Below are 10,572 nucleotides of genomic sequence, written 5' to 3'. Positions count from 1 at the left end.
TTTTTTTTCTAGTCTCTATTTATTTTTGCTATGATCTTTGTTATTTCCTTCTCTCTGCTTAATCTGCTTTTCTAATTCTTTCAGGCGTAAAAGTCAGGTTGCTTATCTGAGATATTTCTTTCTCCTTAAGTAGGTGTTTCTCACTATAACCTTCCCTCTAGAACTGCTTTTGCTGCATCTTATACGTTTGGTATGTTGTATCTTCTTATGTCTCAAGATATTTCTTAATTTCTCTTGTTATTTCTTTTTTGGCCCACTGGTTGTTTAGCAGTGTGTTTAATCTCTACATATTTGTGAATCTTCCAGCTTTCTTCTTGTTATTGATTTCTTGTTTCATACCCTTGTTGATGCAAAAGATATTTGATATATTTTCAATCTACTTAAATTTCTTAAGACTTGTTTATGATCTAACATATGATCTAACCTGGAAAATGTTCCATGTGCCTTTGAGAAGAATGTATTTTGCTGATTATGGACGGAGAGTTTTATACATCTATGTCAGTTAGATCCCTTTAATCTAAAGTATAGGTCAAGTCTGATGTTTCCTTATTGACCTTTATGTCCAGATAATCTATCCATTGTTGAAAGTAGGGTATTTAAGTCCAATGCTATTATTGGGTTGCTATTTCTCCCTTAAAAACTATTAATGCTAGTGGCACTTGTAGCTCAGTAGGTAGGGCACTCACCACATACACTGAGGCTGGCAGGTTCGAACCCAGCCCAGGCCAGCTAAAACAACAATGACAACTACAACCAAAAAAAAGCTAGGTGTTGTGGCAGGCCCCGTAGTCCCAGCTACTTGGGAGGCTGAGACAAGAGAACCAATTAAGATTAAGCCAAAGAGTTTGAGGCTGCTGCAAGCTGTGATGCCACAGCAGTCTACTGAGGGTGACATAGTTGAGACTCTGTCTCAAAAAAAAAAAAAGCTGTTAATGCTTTTTCATGCATAAGTGTTCTGATGTTGGGTGCATATATAATCACAACTGTTATGTCCTCTTGATAAATCGGTGCTTTTGTAATTATATGATGACCTTTGTGTCTTTTACAGTATTTTTACTTAAAGTTGGTTTTGTCTGACATAAGTGTAGCTACCCTTGCTGTCCTTTGTTTTATTGTTTGTTTGTTTGTTTGTTTTTTCAGAGACAGAGTTTCACTTTGTTGCCCTCAGTAGAATGCTGTGGTGTCACAGCTCACAGCAACCTCCAGCTCTTGGGCTTAGGCGATTCTCTTGCCTCAGCCTCCCGAGTAGCAGGGACCACAGGTGCCCACCACAACACCCATCTATTTTTTGTTGCAGTTTGGCTGGGGCCAAGTTTGAACCTGCCACCCTAGGTGTATGGGGCTGGCATCCTACTCACTGAGCTACAGACACCACCCCTCTCCTTTGGTTTTTATTTGTGTGGAATATCCTTTACCATTACCTTCACTTTCAGCCCACGTGTCCTTAAAGGTGAAGCAAGTCTCTTTCTAAGTAGCATATCGTATCGATTGAGCTTGTATTTTTAATCCATTTAGCCATTCTGTGTCTTTTGACTGGAGAATTAAGTCCATGTGCACTTAAAATAATTATTGATAAACAAGGACTTAACTATTGCGATTTTGTTCATTGTTTTCTGTTTTGTAGTGGATTTTTTTTGTTGTTGTTCCTTTCTTCTGCTTTTGCTATCTTCCTTTAAGGTTTGATAATTTTGGGTAGTGGTATGCTTTGATTTCTTTCTCTTTCTCGTGTCTACCGTAGATTTGGGCTTTGTCGTTACCATCGGGTTTACACAAAACTTCTTACAGTTATAACAATCCTTTTAAGCTGACAGCAACAGAACTTGGGTCACATACAAAAACTTCACAATTTTATTCCCTTCACTATCTGTTAAGTTTTTGACAGCACAATTTGCCTCTTTTTATATTATATACCCCTTATAAAATTATTATAGCTATAGTTATTTTTAATACTTTTATCTTTTAACCTTTATGCTAGAATTAAAAGGGATTTATACACTGACATTTCAGTGTTAGAGTACTCTAAATATCATTATATACTTACCTTTACTAGTGAATTTTATATTTTCATATGTTTTCATGTTACTAATTAGCATTATTTCAATTCAGCTTGCAGAACGCCTTTTAACATCTTTCAGAAGGTGCATCTAGTGGCAGACTCTCTCAGCTTTTGTTTGTTTAGCAAAGTGTTTATTGCTCCTTCATTTCTAAGCATGTCACTGCTGTGCAAAGTCGTTTTGTTTGACAGACTTTGATATATTATTCCATTCTCTCCACAAGATTTTTACTGAGAAATCTGCGGATAGTCTCAAGGGATTCCCTTATGGAGATGAATGTCTTTTCTCCAGCTGCTTTCAAAATTCTCTCTTTGACTTTGGTTTTTGACAACTTTATAGTAATACACCTTGGAGAATTCCTCTTTGTATTATTTGTAAACTTTTGAGTTTCATGCATCTGATGTCCATATTTCTCTCAAGATGGGATGTTTTTAGCCATAATTTTTTAGAATAAGTTTTCTCCTCCTTTCTATCTCTTTTCTTCCTTCTCTGAATGACACAAGGCGTATACTGTTTCTCTTTATGATGGCTCCCAAATCTCAAAAGCTTTATTCATTCTTTTTTTTTTTTTTGTCCTCTGACTGAATAATTTTAAATGACCTGTTTTTGAGTTCACAGATTCTTTGATGAAGTTTCTCTTGCATTTTTTATGCATTTGTTATTTTCTTCAGAGCCAGAATTTGTTTATTATTTCTATCTCTTTAACTTTTCATTTTGCTCAGTTTTGCTCAGGCATTGTTTTGGCCATTTCATTGAATTATTTACCTATTTTCTCTTGTAGTTCACTGAGCATTCTTCTAATAATTATTTTGAATTTCTTTTCAGGCAATTTGTAGTTTTTTAGGATTCAATTAATGGAAAATTATTTTGTTCTTCTCGTGGTGCCGTATTTCCTTGGTTTTTCATGTCCCTTGAAGTCTCGTGTTCCTGCCTTTCTTTCTTTTTTTTTTTTAATTAAATCATAGCTGTGTACATTAATGCAGTCATGGGGTACAGTGTGCTGTTTTTATATACAATTTGAAATAATTTTCATCAAACTGTTTAACATAGCCTTCATGTCATTTTCTTAGTTATTGTGTTAAGACATTTATATTCTACATTTAGAAAAATTCACATGTACCCTTATAAGATGAACCATAGGCGTGATCCCTCCAATCACCCTCCCTCCACCCATCCTTCCCCTTCCCCTCCCCTCCCTCTCCCCTTTCCCCATATTCTTGGCCTAAAATTGGGTTATAGCTTTCCTATAAAAGCTATAAATTAGTTTCATAGTTGGGCTAAGTACATTGGATACTTTTTCTTCCATTCTTGGGATACTTTGCTAAGAAGAACACTTTCCAGCTCCATCCGTGTGAACATGAAGGAGGTCAAGTCTCCAGCCTTCTTTAGGGCTGCATATTCCAATTCATAATTGCTAGGTCATGGAAGAAGCTGAAGTGCCCATCAACCCACGAATGGATTAATAAATTGTGGTATATGTGTTCCTGCCTTTCCCTTTGAAGAAGTCATTCCCCACAGTCATTCCCTACAGTCTTTCCGGACTGGCTTTGGGACAGTCTCAGAATTTCGAGTCAGGCAGACTGGTGAATGTGGCAGTGCCCTGAAATGCTCAGGTTTGTGTCCTTCTCTCAATTCCACAGAGTCAGACAGCTGATGCTGAGTGCACATGATCTGTCCTCAAGGCTTGTGCCTACCCGTGGTGCGGGGACATGCCTGGGAGCTAGCCAGCCGCAGAGGGGAGGCAAGGCAATAGGCCACTGGGGGCACTTGGGGACCAGTTGAGCAGTAGGGGCCAGTTGGGCAGGTGGCCACCACAGGCAAGGGGTCCTAAGTAGCTCTTGGGAAGACCCCTGAAGGAGCTGACAATGTGGATAGCAGGGTACACAGCCCTTTGCTGAGTTTTGATTCCTGATTGCTGTAAATTCGCACCTTGCTTCACCACCCTCAGCCTCTCCAAGCCATTCTGCAGATCTCCTCAATAGTCGGGATGGGGTGAGAAAGAGGTGAACCTCTTGGGCAGCATTCTGAGCAGCTGGAGAAGGCGGATCCTCTCTCACTATTCTCTCCCCTTATTCTTATGAAATTTAGAAAGTAAAGATCTGTGTGCAAACAAGGCAAGCATGTTATCTTTTAATGGTAGAAAGGATGGCTGTATGGTGAATATTTTTAAGGTTAACATGGTAAGTTTTCTTCATCAAATTCATATAATTTCTTCTACAGCAAGTAATCTTAAAGTGTTCTTTTCCACAGTGCAATATTAATTAATGAAATGTCATGTGCATTAGCAACTTCAATTAAAAATTGAAACAGAACAAGTCCACCTGAAAAGAACAATTCTTTTCAGAGAGAATGGAATACAACATTGAATTTTCAGTAATAAATTTACTTTGATTGCCAACGTAGAATTCTGTTATACAGTCTTGATTGTGATTATGCTTGGTTCCCTGTTAAATCAGGTGCTAAGAACAGTGAGAATCTCCTTGCCTTAGCACTATCAATTTGAGATATATAGGAGATCAGAATTATTAGAGACTAGAAGAAAAATCAAGGTTCTTAAAATACACTAGAACCCCTATCCATAATCTTGCCTTCTGTAGTTTCAGTTAACCTTGGTCAAATGCTGTCTGAAATATTAAACAAAAAACTCTAACAATATACAACCAGAAATCTTCACTGGGATACCATTCTGAATAGCATGATGAAATTTTGTTCTGTCATGCTGTATCCTGCCCAGGACATGAATTATTCCTTTGTTCAGCAAATCCACTCTGCATGTGCCACCTGCCTGTAGTCACTGGGTAGCTATGTCAGTTATTAAATTGACCGTTGTGGTATCACATTATTTATGTTCAAATAACCCTTATTTGACTTGCTAATGACTCCAAGAATAGTAATGCTGACATGTTGTTATAATTGTTCTATTTCATTATTAGTTATTGTTGTTAGTCACTTACTGTGCCTACTTATAAGTTAAGCTTTACCATAGATGTGTATGTATGGAAGAATGTATAGGGTTCTGTATTCTTCATGGTCCCAGACATCCATTGGGGGTCTTGGAAATATCTTCCACAGGTCAGGGGAGCATACTATATTCTGACTATCCATTAACATAAAACCATTCTCACTTTTCAAAGCCCAAATGTATGTGTTTGTGTCTCTGTTCTCTGACCCTCTTTTCCATAGCCTGCTTAGGTGTTACTGCTCCTAAAAAATTCTGGCTGCTGGGCGCCACCTTTGGCTCAGTGAGTAATGCCAGCAAGGCCCCGGCCAAACTGCAACAAAAAATAGCCAGGTATTGTGGGGAGTCCTCCCAGCTACTCGGGAGGCTGAGGCAGGAGAATCGCCTAAGCCAAGAGCTGGAGGTTGCTGTGAGCTGTGATGCCACAGCACTCTACCAAGGGCGATAAAGTGAGACTCTGTCTGTAAAAAGGAAAAAAAAAATTCTGGCTGCTTTTCTACTTGTTTTTTTCTCTATAAAATAGTAAACTTCTGAGAACAGAATCACATGTCCCACCCATCTTGACACACTGTGAAGCATCGAGCATCACATCTTGCATATACCAAAGCATGTGTGTTTAGAATAGACACAAAATGGGATGTATTTCTTCATGTCCATTTTATGTCCCAGAAGTAGCAATCTGTAATAGTAAGTCTTCTATCTGCATAGTGATTACTATTTCTTTTTTATGTCCCAGAAGTATGAGTTCCTAATAGTAAGTTTTCTATCTGCATAGAGATTGTTATTTTTCTCAAAGAACCTTCATAGGTATGGTCTTATTTTATTTTTATGACAATGATATGAGATAACAAGAGCAGTGTTATGACATAGTAGGACACCGAGGCATGAACATTTAATGACTTGTCTTGGTGCATAAAATCATTGACAGTTCTTACACGGAAATACTCTCTGCCTTCTTTTATTTCAGAGTCGTTTCTCTTAGATGTACTTGAAATGTCTCTCACAGTTCTGAAAATTAGGAGCTTTGTTCTAAAAAAGAAAGACCAAGGCAAGTGTGACTGTGCGCACCTGTCGTCCCAGCTAGTGGGAAGACTGAGCAGGAGAGTCACTTGAGTTCAAGGTCAGCCAGCCTGAGCAACACAGTAAGACCCCCCCTCTCAAAAAGAAAGGTCAATCAGCTTTAAAATATATATATATATTATAACTTAATTTTAATTGAATTACATTTTAGTTGCATCAAGCAAGAAACAACAGTTAACCCAAGTGAAGCCGTATTCTTTATTAACAGAATGTTTAACACATATTTGATGAATGTTTTCCACATGCCGAGCATTTTGCTAGATGAGGGGATGCAGTGGGAAAATGCTCCGCCCTCTCTGCTGATCACTGACATACCCTGCCACCTTACTAAAACCTCCCTCTTGTCACTTGCCTTAGTGCAGCTGCCTGGTAATGAAATGACCAGAGTGATGTCAGCAGCATACGTTCTCCCAGGGCCTGCGGGAAGAGTTCATTACTGACACATTCAACTCACAGTTTCAGTTTGGGGATTTCCAGTTTGAATAAAACAGTGTAAAACAGATCAGAAACAACTATCAGGGTTCTGGGAAGTATACTAGAAATAAAGGATTTATTTTCTTTTCTCATATGTAGTATTTTTCTACTTTGTTTCATGCAAATTTGAAATAATATGTGTTGTTGTTTTTTTTACATCATAGACTCCAAGGCCAAAATTATGAACAAGCACAGAAAAGGAGGAAGAAGAAAGTCTAAAAGATACCAAAGTAAAAAGGGGGGCAAGTGAGATGTATAGGTATTGCTTACTAATCATCAGAATAATAGGATAACTTAGAGTAGGACTCTCCAAGTGTTTGAATGATGCCACTGTACTCAGTAGGCCAAGATAAAGCTGTAGTTCTGAAAAGGCTTTTTGAAGAATGGCCTGAGTTTAAAAGGACATGATAAACGTCTTTGTTGGGAGTTGGATATTATCACAGGACCGATTGTAGCAAGAAGCATACTTTTTATTAAAATAATGTACAAAGGCCTTTAAGTTCCACACTTGTTTTCTGGGAACACAGAGTACTTGTGGGCAAAGTGAGATGTGTAATAGCAGCACATGCCTTAAGCGTGAAGGCCAAGGTGCTACATCGCTCCCTGGAAATTCATGAACAATGCTACCTAAATTCCTATTCCCCAAATAGAAATGGATGTGTCCAAGGACAGTCCCTCTAACACTGTGCTCTGCCTGTTTGAACCTAAGACTCTTCATATCAGTTGCTATAATTATCATCTTGTAACAGGACATGCATTTTTTTTGCTATATATAGAAGGAAGTGACATGTATTTGGATGTCCATATCATTTTAGGTGCCTTCCTCTGATCAACAGTACTATTCAATAGTCCTTCACTAGTAAACCACACTGTCTCTCGAAACTCACCCTCCCCAGACAAACCTGTGACACACTGTTCCAAAAGCTAAGATGCTTTCTGTATCCACTTTGGGAAAACCCACAGGAAAAGCCAACTTCCAAAACAAACAAATGTGGGGGTGATTATGAACGCTATAAACAGATCATTCCTTCAAATATCTGAGTTATCAAAGTATGTTTTATTCTGTATGTACAGAGGCCTAACTTCTTGAGAAATAGATCTCATACATACAGTAAACCACGGGTGCCATGGCCATTGTATTGTTATTATTATCATCATTACTCCCATTTTACAGACCAATAAATTGAATCTCAAAAAGTCAAATAATGCACCTAAGGTAACAGAAAGAGTTAAGTGGTAAAACAAGAATTGTTTATAGGTCTTTGTCTTTGGTAAAATGTTTTCATTCATTTTGCCACATAGTTTCTCTCTCTCTCTCTCATTTTTTTTGTCATTTCTATCATGTTATGCATTATTCTAAATACTATATAGTATAGTTAGACCTATGATAACTATCATGTAACTAAATGAAACAAGTATAACTGCATAAAACAGACATAAGAACAGAAATGTTACTGCAATGTGCTAAGTCACGTTTTAAACTGGTTCACATTTGCCCACGCATTTGCACTATACTGTAAAGTTTTATGTGAAATTTTAATATTGTAAGTAAAAAAGTATTATATGAACATTAAAGGGTTTCATCACACCAGTTGCTGCGTATAAGACTTATTTACTGAACAATTCCAGATTAGATTAATAATTTAAAAATGTGTGCAGTGATCTAAATTTCATCCTTCACTGTGTCAACACCCAGTTAAAAAGGGTATAAACATAAAATATTTCTCGGAATTTGCTTCTAGGATGATAGTTAAAGAGGAATTACGGTCTCTCATTTCAGATCTACAGCTTTTCAAATTTTGAAGCTTTTGTTTCAACTGGCAAATTCGCAGCCACCCACGTATTTATTCATTAACACTGTGTGCAGGGAAAAGGTCAGAGAGCCCAGAAGAAAAACAAAAGCATCCAGTGTTCCCAGAAGCCCAGAAGGGCAGTGTCAGGACAAAAAGAAGGCATCAAGGCAGCAGATCCAGTAGAGGGTCTGTACAATAAGAAATGGAAATGAGTTTAAAATAAGACGTAAGTTTCTGAAGCAAATTAGAAACTAAGAGGCCACTGAGATTGTCAAGAAGTGCTGCCCCGTGTGGTGGGATGGACAGAAGCCAGATGGCCTTGTGAATGCTGACTGAGGCCGGGTTAATCCAAGGGTAGCCGTGTCAAAACAAATACACGGCAGTTTGTTTTCATTAGAAAATCTGCGTGATAATAAACTTACGCTTTTTTTTTTTTAAAGAATACAAACCATCTTTCTTAAGTAAAATTCCAGCGTTCTGCTTGTTTTATTAATACATCTGCTCCTCACTGCTTTTAGGTTATCTATGCTTGATAACCTGCCCTAAAAACTCTTGACCAGAGTGGATGTCCCTGACTGCCCTTCTGTGTCTCAGACTGGGGCAGTCATTAAGTGAAAGACAGTAAATTAGTATAACAAGATTGCACTTAATGACATCTGACCTTCTCATTCTCCATCAAAAGAGAATGAGAAATAGTGTGCATTAAAATTTGTATAAAGTGGATTAAGGTCTGCCTAATACAGACTGCAGATTTTTCTCTTGAACACACATACCTCTAGAATATGTTTTAATTCTATTTAAATGGCTTCCTTTTGTTCCTTCAGCAGGAGCCCTCCTTGCAGCTGAATTGGCAGATCCTTTGTTTTCATGAGAGCCCTTTGAACCAATCAGGACAGGATAATCTTGTTATACCTCCCTGGGCTTGTGTTTCTTTTGATGAGAGTCTAGAGAAGTCATGGGTCATATTTTACCATGTGCCAGGGACCGCTCATGTTTCAGGTGTACAAGGTCAGATCTTAATTTAGCCACCAACTGGATACTTAATTTTAGATACACAGAGGAACACATTGGCTCCAAGGCACTTCCTCTGGTTTAGGAAGGCAAGTCCCGGAATAAGAATGACAAGATGATCATTCCAAAAGGTGAGATTATGAAATATTTGATCTGTACCTCACCAACGGGCTTATTGAGTTGTTCGGTGTTGGTAATAATTTAAACAGATGGAAATACAAATCGTGGTACTACTCCTTTCTTTCTAATTGGTCACCTGTGGGCTTGAATGTCTAGGGCCTTTTAACTGATAAAATAAAGCCAGGGTTGTTTCATTTGTTCATAGAATATCAACTCAATTGCCTAATTATTAAGTGTAACAAAAAATTGTATCATGGCAAAAACAGATCAAGAATGAATATCCTATGGAAGGTGTCAATATACCTGTTACAGAATCCTAGATGGGTCTTAACTGAACCCTAGTTTCTGAGAAAAAATTACATGTTTTTTAGTAGTTAAAATGTTTTTTCCATCACTTGTTGCAAAAGATGATTGCTTTATGTCCAGATCAAAAAATTCCTTAGGATAACGTAGATGAAAAAGAATGAATTGAATCAAATTGGAGATTTGCTACTGCAAATTATATATTCACAAAATGTTGAAGTTGGAAAGTTCTTAAAATGTATGATACCATCACCCATATGGTTCTTAAATGAACAGTTAACTTCTAAGGAATCTTTTACGCCCCAAATTGTTTGATTTCCATGAAATAGCAGTGGTACAGATAAGGGAAGTCCTATCACTGCTTTGTGCTGAAAGCATTAAATTACTGTGATAAAAAATTATAACCTTACACTTCAGCTGTTTTCATGAGAATACCTTTTTTTAAAATAAAAATTTTGCCTAAATTCTTTCTGAGTTTTCTTGTTCTTTGCTTAAAACTCTTTTAGAAAACTTTTTTTCTGAGGCTTATGAATTTTTAGCTTACAAAAGGAAACCACCCCTTTTTCATTAATTCCTTCAGAGTAGCGAGGTCATCAGTCCAGTAAGGTGGTTAAGCCTGTGTGGCTTCCATTGTCAGATGACCGGGTTATAGCCCACATCCCCACTGCTCACTACAAGTGTGGGCTTAGGCAAATTACCTGTCCATTCCGTGCTTCACTTCCTTCATTTGTAAAGTAGGGGGAAAGTATGTTGTAGAAATTAAATGATATAATCTATT

The sequence above is a fragment of the Otolemur garnettii genome, unplaced genomic scaffold (genome assembly GCF_000181295.1).
Source record: "Otolemur garnettii isolate 467f Iridium unplaced genomic scaffold, OtoGar3 scaffold00037, whole genome shotgun sequence".
Lineage (NCBI taxonomy): Eukaryota > Metazoa > Chordata > Mammalia > Primates > Galagidae > Otolemur > Otolemur garnettii.
This window is presented reverse-complemented; position numbering follows the sequence as displayed.